General features: G+C 39.3%; 1 protein-coding gene and 1 non-coding gene across 3 annotated transcripts in view; both read left to right on the forward strand.

Moving 5' to 3' along the window:
• GRM8 (glutamate metabotropic receptor 8) overlaps positions 1 to 13,871 on the forward strand; it is a 773,539-nt gene that overhangs the window by 544,030 nt on the left and 215,638 nt on the right. The gene's annotated exons all lie outside the window — the stretch shown is intronic.
• Positions 2,784 to 2,917, forward strand: LOC112067184 (small nucleolar RNA SNORA43). The gene has a single exon (XR_002893132.1). It is a non-coding gene; the product is annotated as a small nucleolar RNA SNORA43 (small nucleolar RNA).

Genomic DNA, 13,871 nt, shown 5'->3' on the forward strand with positions numbered 1-13,871 from the left:
AATATAAGTTAAATACTGATAAAATAATATAAAAGATAAGCATCCCTTTTGTTAATTTTCCTGCAAATTTATGTTTATTGGTTTAGTTTTCCTTCAACGGGGGAAAACAGAACAATTTATTATATCTCAATCTTTGTAACATGCTCCTCTAAATAAAATTACAAAGAGCAAGCCACTACATAGACTTTAAAAATTCCCCTTCCATTTACTGTAGGAGAAAAACAACTCTTAAGATTAATTGTGAGGGTTCCACCAGAGTATTGCCTAATTAGAGATGACAAGAGAAGCACCAGCCTTGGAGACTCCTTTAATTTGACAGCCTGGATACTTAGCATGTTTGAGAAGTAGTTCTGCAATCCACTGCATTAGTATCAACCTCTGGAGCTTAGTTCAAACAATGGTAGGGCACAAAGGAATAACTTGCTTCTCCGAATAACAAACATTTACTGCATTTGCTTGCATTGTTTTTCACCTTTTCAGTAGATATTTTATTACTAAAATAAAAGAACTGTTTTATGGGAAAATTGCTCTACGGTGCAGACTGTGGTGAACTTGGGGATCCAGCCATGGCAGCCTTGAGTATAATTTCCACCTGAAGGTTGGGTAAGAGCGTTTTTGAAACGATGTGAGCAGCACTTAAGCACTGCTCCTATTATTTTCATCCAACAGTTTTTAATGCTTCTTTGCTCTTCCGTTGTTGAAGCTTCACGTTAGTAACTGCTGATTGATGCTCAAAAGAGAGGGCGACTATGGGAGATAAGTATGGCATACTAATTCCTCTAAATTTGGGGATGGGAAAAAAATGCAGAAAGACGTGAGGAAATGTTATAAACATTACAAAAGATAAAAAGAATGATCTGCAGAGGGGTGATATGCTGATGTGTTATCCAGGCAATAAAAGCTCTTTCCTTCACTGTCAGTTCCTAAGTGGACACTCCCTTAGTTCTGAAGACCTTTACTAACTTACTTACATCAGTCCCCATCTTCCTCTTCTTTCCTCCAGCCCCATCTCTCCTTGTGCTTCTCTGCCTTCCTGCTCCCAAAGCCCTCCCCCCATCGCCAGCCCTTTTTAACCTCAGAAAGCAGGTATGTTCAAGTTTCTTCTCTCGGAAAAGAAGAGTAAAAAGAAATAAGAACACCTCCCTTGTGTTAAACAACTAGGTGGGGGGAATTCTTTTCAATGTCTACATATGTCACATTATTACAATGTGCACTTTAAATATCTTACGATTTTATTTTTTAATTATACCTCAATAAAGCTGGGGGGAAAGCCACAAAACACACCTTCTGTAAACCTCCTGCCCAGCTGAGGACTATCCGATCTCTCTCAATCACAGCTTCCTTTAAGGAGCCAGGGCTTCCGGGTGTGGCCACTGCATCCTGTACCAGGATAGGTATTCCTGATTTTTCTTTTCCTCCAAGGTGGCTCCATGTGGTGACATGCCCTTGGTACTGATGCTGCGTTTATTTAATATTTTTGATATTTTGTTCATGAATTTCTGCCTTAATTTCGGTTTAATTTTTTTTTCCATTAATGTAGTATTTATTCTGATTACTGAGTTTTTTTGCCCCTTAATATTTGCATCCAATTGAGTGCCTCACTCACCTCACCCTAGTCGTGGCCCTGTGTTTCCACTAGGACATTTGGTCGGTAACTCAGGATCGTTGTATCTACCTTGAGTTAAGTCTCCTCTCACACTGTTGCTCTCCGTTTCTGTGAATGTCATCACGTCTTACCTGGTTGCCAAAGCCAGAAATCGAGGGCATCCTGGACCTGCCTTCACTCTTTCCCTTAATCCCATCTCCTTAACCATGTAATCAACAACCATATTTTGCCTCCTTAGCTCTTTAATATCTTTCTTCAGAGTAAGATAATACCCTCATAATTTCTTTCCTGAATTGCTATAATCGTCCTCTATTCGTTTTGTATCAGTATGTCCCCCCATCCTTCCCCAGGTATATGGTTGCAGCCAGAGAAATCGTTCTAAAATGCAAATCTGATCATTCCCCTTGACTACTTAAAATCCTTCAGTACCTCTCCACAGCCAAGGATAGAATCCAGAATCCTTAGCACGACATGTAAGAACCTTAATCATTTGGCTCTATTAAACCCTTCATTTCCATCTTCTGCCACTAACCAATTAAGACCTTTGCTGGAGTACTTGCAGGGCCGTAAGTGGGCTATATCCTCTCAGCTTTGAGCCTTCTAGTGTGCTATTCCATCTGCCTGAAATTCTCTTCCTTTAAAATTCAGTTCGTAGGTCACCTTCTCCAAGAAGTCTTCCAGCTGTTTACAGTCTGAGCTAGGCATCCATCCTGTCTGCTGCCTATCATTTAGTGCTTCCCTCTCGTAGCTTTTATACTACTTCCTAGTAGTCTGCTCACCATGCCGTGTCGTGAGCTCCTTGGGGGCAGGGACTATATCTTTTAACCCTTTGTCTCTAGTGCGTGATATAGTTCTTGGCACAAAGTGGGTATTGCCCAAATTATAGAAGATATCTGTCTGGCGATCATTTTTCTTTTCTTATTTTATTTATAACATAAACAACATTTCCTTTAAAAATATTTTCATATTTTACTAACCTTGTATTGGGGTAGTTCATGATGTGTTGTATTGGCCTAGAATTTGTTATCCTTGAATATAGACCTCTCAATCCCTCCCCTCCCCACCCTACCCTACGTGCTCCTGGAAAAGTTACCCCATCCGGCTAATCCTAGTAGGAACAGAGATCCTTAAAAATCATGACTTTTTCTGGGTGGGAGGGAGGGGACGCTGCCCTGCAGATGCTGGACCTGCCGGTACCATGGGTACAGCTGCCCTGCTGCACCTGTGACATTGGGGCAGAGAGGGAACAGCTATTTCTACACTCAGTGCTCAGAACAGTGGGCACTAAGAATGGTTTGTAGCCGGACATTGCAAAACAAACAAACAAAAATCATGACTTTACATAGGAGATCCATGAGGCAAGACCAGGGGTGCAGGCAAAAGCTAGAGTTCAGCATCAGACAGGACCATACAAATTCTGTTTCTCATTCTTAAGCTTAGACCTCCAGATAAAAGACTTTATCAAAGCAAGAGACCATTGTTGGCCAGCTTAAATGCCTCTGACTTTGGAGCTGGACAGAAATTGCATGGACATCTAGTCCGGGCAAGGAACCTAGAGGGGCAAACATATCTCAAGGGTCTGATTGACCCAGATTAATACAATTTAATAGCAAATGTGTGACAGCATCATTAAATCTAACTAGGTTTGCCTAAGCAGAATCCAGATGAGACACAAAGATCTAAAAATAAAATAGTATATTTCAACACTCAAGAGCTTTCTTGATCACTTTAAGGCATGCTAAGAATTTTCCGTAGATATGACAGGTACGAGGCAATTAATGGAATACTTTGCAAATCAATTGCAGAAAAAGGAGGAAAAAAATGAGTAAGAAACAGCTAAAGTAAAAAATGAAACTGCTATAAATATAGATAATAGCTTCCATTAAAAGTGTCTTCCAACATTGGAAAGTTTAATCACAGTTACACTCAAATCGTTGGTTACACTCTATTTCACAGCTATCCAGCTTGGGAAAATCTATGCACCATTAAACATGATAGGTTCAATGTTTTTTATAATATCTGGTCAGCAGTGGAAAATTTTGGTAGCTAATTTTATTAACAAGTTTCAGTTTCATTTAATTTTAACAATAACAATTCAAAAGCAAGTACAATTTTTTTAAAAATCCGTAGACAACCTTTAAAATAAGATTAGACTGGCCTATGCAGAAGTAGATCCTGGAATATAGTAGAATAGAATTTCTGGAAAAAAATAATGCGTTTTCCTATTTGAAACAGACAAGTTTAACTTTTACCTCAATATAATCACAGTGAGATCAGATCAGGGTCTTATGTGTAGTAGCCAACCATAAATCAATTATTTAAAAAATGTAGATAATGCATAGCTAATCTGTAGAAGAGGAGGAAGTTTTCTAAACGTAAAGGAACTGAGGGAAAAAAATCACATGGGGAAATAATAGATTTAACTAAATAAAAAGCTTAAACACTATGAACAAAGTTAAGGAGAAATAGAGGGGAGAAATATTTGCTTCAAATATAAAAGAAAATATTAATATATTGAATATTTAAAATGGTTATACAAATTTCTAACAACCTCCCTCAAAATCCTAAAATATCAATCAACAAAGAACATATTCAAACAATTCACACAAGAAACTGCACTTGACTATTTATGAAAACAATTAAGCTTTAGAAGTGATCGATTAAACATAACTTGAGACATCATTTTTCACCTATTGAATTAGAAAATATATGCAGGAGAAATATTTTGGGTTGATGAGAGGGCAAAGAGATGAGAGCGCTCTTTTATATGGCTGGCAAAGGATTAAATAGGTTATAAAGTAAAGAAAACAACTTGCCAATTATTCTCTTCTTACACTTTGGTTCAGAAATACCTCTTCCAAGAGTTTTACGCTAACAATCTGAAGTAAAAAGTATTTGTGCGTGAAGATTTTTGTTAAGGCTTTTACTGTTAGAACAAATACACAAATGGCAGTAAAATGGAATATAATATAGGCATTAATATTACAGTAGTTTAATGAAGAGAGAACATCCTTTTAAGTATAAAATGCAAATCCTATACGTGGTGTGATGGATAGGACTTACATATACCAAAAGACTGAAAGAAGAATGCTGGTCTGTTAAAATGAGTGTGTGTGGTTGGTAGCTTTATTATTAATTACTATTGTTTTCTTGTATTTTTCTCTATCTCCTTGATTTTCCAAAAGGGGCCTTTATTATTTTCAAAATCAGGAAAATAAACATTGCTAATAAAAGGATTTGGTTGAAAATGGATCACAAGGGAATAATGTTAATATAACACTTCCTATTATTTACCAGCCTTCAATAAGTTAGCAGATTCTTTGTACCCATGTTGACAATTTGGTTTCCTGTCTTGTCACTTGTTATTCCAGTCAGTGGCTACTGTGATCTTTAGGGGAGATGCCATATCTAATTAACATTAGTGAAGTTTAAGGCAATTATTAAGTTATTGACTTCTCCAGCCAACTCTTCTCTGTTGAGGGCTTGGGTAGTGGAGCAAGGGGAGGGGAACACCGTTCTTTGTCATAATTTCATGAGGGGTAGTTAAATAAACCAATCATTAAGCTACGAAAAGAATTTGCCCATAAAGTATGACCTACTAATTTTCTGATCTTGCATCTGTTTTACAAGGTTGATATTTGGAAGGCAATTATTTTACTTTTGTGGGATTTGACATTTGTTAGGAATCAACTCCTGAAAGAATAATGCATTTAAAGTAACCTTAACTAAATTCAGAGTTAGTAAGGAACCCTTCCATGGTAGGGAAGAGAAAAATTGCAGCTTTTGTTGTTGTTGTTGTTGTTAGAACAGTGTAAACTCCTGTATTCTGCAGTTAGGAGAAACAATGGGTGTAATTTTTGAGATTCTGAAATATTCTCAATTTATTGCTCAGGGCCACAGTATTTTCCCATTATGTGCTGCTGGAAGAGTTCACCCTTCCCAGGATGGCATATTGAACACATCTTCCAAGTGGAGAGTTACACTGTGTCCTGAAGACAGACAGCTCCCTTCCCAACACTTTTAACACAGGTCCACCCAATGTTGCCAGCAAGGACATAGAGAGTGGCCTTAGCAGTCACTATCCTTGGTGGGTGACAACTAGAGGCCTTTGGGACTCAATGATGAGGCATTTCCTCACCATTCTGTTTACCTCTTACTCTACAGCAAGTCTGTGTATCTGTCATTACTGCAGAGTTTGACACAATTATAGCAAAACTTCAGAGATTGCAGTGTGAAAATTTAAATGCTGGTTCTCAGGGGTGTCTTCTGACTTTAAAGATACAGAGAGAGTTAGGCCTCCCACTCCTCTGTCAAGGCCCTCCTCCCAGGGAAAGCCTGACTCCCTCTTGTGATTAGGCAACGTGGTCTTTTCCATCCCCGCCTTTCACTTCTGGCCCCATCTCCTCCCAGCCTGTTTCTCCCTCCCTCAGAGTACCAGGGCTCTTGTCTTCTCTCCATCCTACCCCACAACTGCCATGGAGAAAAAAACTTCCTACATTCCTTGACCCTCAGATCCAAATATTAGTTCATTTATAGTAAGATTTCCATCATTCTTGGTTCCATTTGCATTTAAAAGGCCCCAAGGGTCTGAGTAGTCTACAGGATTAAATTCTGATTGAGTAGAATTCCTTCAGTTGTCTGGAGAGTCCTTTGGGGATTGGTGCCCCTTCCTATCCAGCTGGCTCTGTTCTTGAACAAGGACGCAGGATGAAATTGATCAGCTCCACTCTTACTCTCCTGCCCACATGCTCACCTTCTCCCTTCCCAGTCTCATCTCTACAGGTACACAGGCTGCATCTCAGTGGGCCCAAGTGGGATTTCATTTCTCCAATATTGTCCATAACTGAAGTTTTGGTCCTTCTGGCCAGCGCTAGTAGCAGTAGCAATAAATTCAGACGCAGCTCCAACACAAGAATTTGTCTTTGCTTTGACTGCTTTATTTACACAATTAGAGCTTATCTTTTATAGTTTCCTCTGGCCAGCTTCTTTATAATAACCTGCTTTATAGAGAACCTCCCACCTCACAGTTCCCTGTCCATGTCATCTTAAACAGAGGAAAACAGACCCCCCCAAATGATACTCAATCAGTCCAACAATGGTGATAGATACATATATCCTCAGAGTTCAGTCATATAGCAAGAGTTTTACTCCTGGTACTTCAGAGACTTCTCATATATTTGGTATATACATAAATTGTATGTATATATACAAGCACAAAGAAGTATTGAGTTATTATTACAAGTGAAAATACAATCTATAATTGTTAATGGAATAAATTTGCAGAGGTAGATCTACTTCTGGCCAGTCCCTCCCTTTTTGTAAATATCCTTTCCAGCCACACTACCCCCCAATCACACCTCATACACACTCTATTGTCATTCTCTATTTCATTATCTTGAGAGTGATTTTGTTGAGGCCAGAGCCATGACTTATCATTCAGTTGGGAAACTGAGGCTATTTGGTTTTATTCTACCCATAAGTAAATTTTCTTCTATTAGTCATATAAAATAGACCCTGTGCTAAGTATCTTAAACACATTATCTTGTTCCGTCATCACAATAACTCATTACTCTAGTTGGCATAGTTCCTATTTTACAGGCAAGGATATCAAAACTAAGGATGGTTGTTACCTGTCTCAGGTCACTATTGTGCAGCAGGGCTCAAGGAGAATTCTGTAGAATCACATGGTCAAGGAATAGGCTTTATTGGAGACTCTTGTAAGCCGATGTCAGTAAGAGAAGAACATGCTCCTGAAGACTCACCATCCCACAGAGCAGTGGATAAGGAGCAGCCCTGTGCTGGATACAGAGTGGGCTTAGGTTCTAGTGGAAGAACATTGCCCTAACTGCTCTCTCTTCTTATGAGACCAGGGTATGAGCCTCTTGTTAAGATAGTGCAAATATATTGTTTTGGATGACAGGCAATCTGCATTTAGTTGTCAGCAATGTGAGAAAACCAGCTGCTCCAAATCTGGGCACCCTGGTACCTAGGGCGAAGTTGTAGCCCCTCTTCTGAGAACACTGTGACCCTATCCCTTGGGAAAAGTGAGGGCTCCAACTCTAGCTATTCTATTGTTCAGGTGATTGAAAGAGCATTTAGGGTTACTTTTTGAAAATTCTGCTTCATACCTCAGTCACACAGGTTGCGAGGGTGTGTATATTAGACGAATGCAGAATTTAAACCCAGATCTCTGTGACTGCAAAGCTGGTGTGCTATCCATTGCCTATAATACTTAACAACCTTCTATTTTCTTCTTCTTTATCCACAACTTCCGAAACTCACTTTCATTGCCATCCAGCTCAGCTCTACTTCGCCACAGGACAACCACACATCTGCCCTTAAATCTTTTTTTAAAACAACAGGAAATATTTATTTTAAGTGAAAATATCCTTCTAAATCTTAGAGAATCCTTTTACCTTTTCTCAGTGATACCTAGGATTCTATTGATCACTGAATAGATGATGAATAGACCTTTCTTGGGAAAGTTTCTTCATCCAAGAGTACTGCTCTCTCTTGCATTTATAGGGCAAGAGAGGAATCATAGTATTCGTTTGCCTTGAGACTCCTATTCTCCCACCATCACTGGAAAATTACTCTTCTTTAAAAGTCCATGCAGTCTTTATATATTAATGCCAGTCTTCCCCAATTCTTGTTGGCATAATTTATTCCCATTTTAAATATTGATTCTTCTTGATAACTTCAATTGCTAAACATATAACTTCTCCCATTATCTCCTCATTAGTTTTGAAATTAATCTAAGCATCATATTGCAGCGATTTTCTTAATCCTAACAAATTTTCCTTCCAACCCTGTTCAGCTACACATTGGCATGGGTATATTTAGGACCTCTGTATTATCTGGTGTGTTTTTTAAGGTTCTCTAGGGAAACAGTACCCATAGTATATGTAGAGAGAGGTTTATTTTAAGGAATTGGCTCACATGATTTCAAGGGCTGGCAGGTCCAAAATCTGTAGGGCAGGCCAGTGAACAGAGACCTGGCAGACCTAAAAGGGTTGAAGTTATAGTCTGGAGTCCAAAGCCAGACTGGAGGCAGAATTCCTTTCTTCTCTGGGGAATCTCAGTGTTTCCTCCTAAGGCTTTTTACTGATTGGATAAGACCTGCCCACATCATGAAGCATAATCTGCTTTACTCAAAGTCTACTGATTTATACATTAATCACAACTAAAAATTACCTCACAACAACATCTAGACCAGTGCTTGATCAAACAGCTGGACCCCATCCCTTAGACTATTCAAGTTGACACAGAAAATTTAATATCCCATTTGGTATGGTTCTGCCTTTGAGATTATTAATGACACTTTTTTTTTTTAGCATCTTTATTGGAGTATAATTGCTTTACAATGGTGTGTTAGTTTCTGCTGTATAACAAAGTGAATCAGCTATACATATACATATATCCCCATATCCCCTCCCTCTTGCATCTCCCTCCCACCCTCCCTATCCCACCCTTCTAGGTGGTCACAAACCACCGAGGTGATCTCCCTATGCTATGCGGCTGCTTCCCACTAGCTAGCTATCTTACGTTTGGTAGTGTATGTATGTCCATGCCACTCTCTCACTTTGAATGACACTTTCTTGATTTGATTTTCTTCCCGCTTCAGGGGCTGCTCTTCAACTTTCTTGTCTCATTGTTCCCTTTTTTTTTTTTTTTTTTTTTTTTTGGATAGCTCCTCTAAATATGGCTACCAAGATTTGATCCTTTGCTTTTCTATTACTCATTCTTTCTTCACAATCCCATATACTCCCAGAGTATCAATATCATCTGTGACCCTTAGATTGTTTTCTCTTTTGCTTTGTTCTCACTTCCTTCTACTCATGAGAGCCCCTTTAATTTTCTGGAAAATATGAATGTATATTTTCAAGATTTACCTTCCTATGACATTTTTAGAGTTCCCACTCCTCATAGGTTTAATTGGCAATTCTTCCTTTGTACTCTAACGGTACTCTGAATATATGTCTATCAGAGAACCTGCCACAAAGACCTTAATATATGTCTCCTATTGGATTTAGTGCAGAGAGTTAAAAGGCAAGCTACAGAATGGGATGGGATATTTACAATGTACATAACAATCAAAGTGCTTGTATATATTCTGGAATACCTATTAAGAAAAAAAGTCCTACAAAGCAATGAGAAAAAGGCAGACAACCCAATAGGAAAAAAAAAAACACTAAACAACCCACAATTTGAATATATACTTCACGAATAAAAAAAGTTAAAATGATTTTAAATTCCATTAATAATCTAGGAAATTCAAGCTAAAACCACAATAAGGTAGTGATATCTACCTTATCTACCTTTTGAGAATGGCTAAATTTGAAGAGACTGAGACTATCAAGTATTGGTAAGGATGTAAAGCTACAAGGATTATCATATACTGCTGGCAGGAGTGTAGCTGCCTCAACCACTCTGTAAACCAGATAGTCATTTTCTGTTGTGTTTGAAGACATTCATACTGGCCAATCTACCAGTTCCATTCTTAGTTATATACTCAATGGAATTACACATCCATTTGTAGCAGGACATATATAAAAGAATGTTCATAACCGTAATGTGCATAATAGCCAAACCAGAAATAACCCAAATGTTCATCAGTGCTAGCATAAATACACAAATGATAGTGTCTCTATATAGTGAAATACTATTCAGCAATGAAAACAAATGAATTACACATAACCATAACAGTGAAGGTAATTCTCATAAGCAAAATCAAAAATAGCCGGGTAGATAAACTGATTCCATTATATAAAGTTCAAATAGGGAAATAAAAATGTTTGATTTTATTTACGTGAAGTTCAAAAAAAAACCAGGCAAAACTAAACTAACAGGTTTTGTACATCATGTACATTTAGGTGGAAATGATAAGAAGTAAATCAAGGAAAATATTGTCAAAGTGGTTACCTTTAGACAAGAGGATAGATTCGTGATTGGGAGAAGGTACAGAAGGGTCAATGATGGTACACGGGGTGGGGAGCAGTTGTCTGAAACTGCCAGTGGTGCTCTACCTCCTGACCCATGTGGTGATTACACAGTAATAATTCATTAAAGTCTATGATTAGGCTTTGTTCAGTTTTCTGTATGTGTATTATATTTTATAGTGAAAATCTCTCTATGTATAGATATATAAAGATGAAAACAGGTAGAAGTGAGCTACTGGGATTGTAGGGTGATAGGCACCCTGATGGGGACGAGGCAAGCCAATGATTCTGGCTCGTTTGTCACATACTTTTGGGCTGAAGGAATTAGTACCACATTAATCCAGATGTCATGTATTGTTTTCCACTGAGCTCACAGTAGAGAAAGGCAATCAAGGTTGACAGGAAAGTGCTGAGTTTTTAGACTTCAACAACTTGTGACTAACACAGTCAGGCTAACAAGACTACACAGAACACAGGTGCATGGGCTCCCAATTCTCAAATGAGTAGAAAGAAAAAAACAAACAGGCTTTCCCAGACATTCCTTATCCACATAATCCTGAGAATCTGCGATAGTGGTCACATTTTACCATGAATCCATCCCTCTTGTCACAGATCTGTTTCCATATTCTGGAAAGCAGCAGAACCTCTCCAGGTCAGACTCTTTAGACGCTGCCCCCGCATAGGGCACTTAGTGGTTTCTGATGCCCTGGATGGAGTTGCAGTGCAGTTAAAGTCTGACAGGCCTACAGACAGGGGGACCACCAAGCCACCTTCTCCTGATAACTTCAATGTGTTTCTTGAGGACGCCTCTGCCCCAGGTGCAGAGCTCTGCCCCTCTCCCTAAACCTCATCTATCAAAGTGAGGAGGAGGAGGATATTCTCTTCCATAGCATCATGTCAGAAAAAACAAGTCATAGCAAAAATCACTGGGAGCCGAGTGGTAATCCACACAACAGGCCATTTCCCCAAGCTGAGCCCATGTGCCAGGAGGGACTCCAGCATCGGCCACCGTCTGCTGACACTACATCCACTCTCCCTCCAAGAATCAGGTGCTAAGTCCATAATCTCAGCCTAGATCATCCACTCCATTATGGTGGGTGTGCTCAAAAGGACTCCCCTTTTTTTTTTTTCTCTCTGATCTTCTCTTTATCTTCCTTCCATCACTGCCCCACTCCCATCCCTTCTCCTTCCTTCCCTTCCGCTCACCTTCCCTTCATCCACATGTATTTATGTGCCAGACACTGCGCTAGGCAACGTAGAACTACGGTAGCAAAATAATTCAACACGTTCCTTCTTTCGTGAAGGGCACAATTTCCTGGATTATCTAACAACCTCAGAAATGTTTTAATAACTATCTCACAGAAAAGGGAATGCAATCCAAATTTATTTTCTTCCAGGGGGACTTTAATCTACTATTAACTCATAATTCATAGTAAAAAGAGCAATGGAAGAGAAGGACCTGCCCAATCACCTAAAGACCGTAAGTCTTGACAACAAAAGCGACTAATGTCTAGGCCCTTGCCTGGGCCAAAATACCTTGTTTGTGTAACATCTATCATATGTAACATATTTAAATGCTTGGCTTAATTAAGAAAGGAGCATTGACTTTTAAAAAGTAAATACAGCACATACTTGACATTTGATAAGTTCTACAGATGAGCAGTTAAGTAGAGATATGAGTGGAGGGAGAGAAGTATCAATAGAAAAGGGAGAAAAAGACACCTTAAAGAGAAGAGAAAGGCTTACTAAGTTCTGAAATATTTTCACACTTTATATTGAGAGCTGAAGATTGTGATTACCTTATCTCTGCCCTTTGAAAGTCTAATTAATTGTTTAACAGAAGCTTCAGCTCTCCAGCTGCTCTCATCTCAAACAGAGACTTCACTGGAGATGAGTTAACCACAGCACCAAACAGGGTCCAATAGGAGATAAGGCGGCAGCACAGACCAGACCAACGCTGACCTAAGGCTGGTTGAATTTAAATTAGGACCTTGCCTGGGTGTTTTTCAATCCCACAATAACCCAGTTGTGTTGGAGTGGAGAGTCGGATAAAACTGTGAATTAAGCAAACATGGAAATCCCATCTCTCCCCTGGGCAGGAGTCCCTGCTTTTCATTTCACCATTCTTCTCACCACTGTGGTCTGATCCTTCAGTATATCCTAGGGCAGGGCTCACACTCTTTTTCAGTAAAGGGCCAGATAGTCCCGCCTTTCAGGCTAGACAGTTTTCTTTGCAACTACTCAGCCTGTTCATTGCAACCCTGAAGCAGCCAGAGACAGTATGTAAATGAATGGGTGAGGCTGTGTTGCAACAAAACGTTGTTTACTCCTACCGTGGCAGGCAAGAGGAGTGTGGGCCATACTTTGCTGACCCCTGTCCTAGTGACTAAGACTCACAGCCTTGAGCCCCACTTAAAGCTGTCGTTTACGAGATTTAGAAGCTTCACCAAGTCTCAACCTCTCTCGGCGGCTGTTTGCTCATCTGTTAATTGGGGATAGTAATGCCTGCCTTACGGTAGCGAGCGAATTAAAGCGAATCATTTATAAAAACTGTCCAGACACTGTGCCTGATTCGTATTAAGTCTTCAGTAAAGGGAAGGTGTCTTTAATAGTCACTCACTAATTCATTTGTCTCTTCATTCATTCCATGAGTTGACAGACATTTAGTGAGTGCCTATCGTGAGTTACATATTTGGTAACGTTGGGATACCAGAATAATGTCTATCCCTGATCTAAGGACTCACATAGTATAGGAGGGGAAATGAACATATGAATAAGCATTTATAGTGTAAGATCAGTGCTAAGGAAGATACCATAATTCAGAAATGCTTTGAAAACTAGGAAGGGTGCATCTAGTTTAGTTGTGAAGCTTCCTGGCTTTGAATGATGCTCTTTACACTTAGAGCAGTTGAAAATTTATTCCTCTGTATTGGGTTTGGGATAGCTCATAAAATCCAAGTAGAGCATATTCATAAAATGGGGGGAATGGAGGATTACCCGTGAGAATTGACTAAAGATAATGAATGCAGGGAATAAAGGAGAAAGGGAAAAAATAATCTCCAAGGTTAAAAAAATGTGTCTTTGTGGACTACCTGCCTGGATACTAAACCATTTTTGATTAGAAATATGGATTTGGGGAAGGGTCATCATTCAAGCTAATGAGCCCCTGAACTTACCATCTGAGAGGGGTCTTCCTGTATCTGCCTCTAAGAATATGTATCTAGCAATTGAAAGTAAGACACAAGTCAGCATGGTGATGCCTGGAAATCTGTGTTCTTGGGAAAGAGACAAGGTCCCTGCTCCATCATAAGTGATTGGTTGAGGAG

This window comes from Physeter macrocephalus, chromosome 5 (genome assembly GCF_002837175.3).
Source record: "Physeter macrocephalus isolate SW-GA chromosome 5, ASM283717v5, whole genome shotgun sequence".
Lineage (NCBI taxonomy): Eukaryota > Metazoa > Chordata > Mammalia > Artiodactyla > Physeteridae > Physeter > Physeter macrocephalus.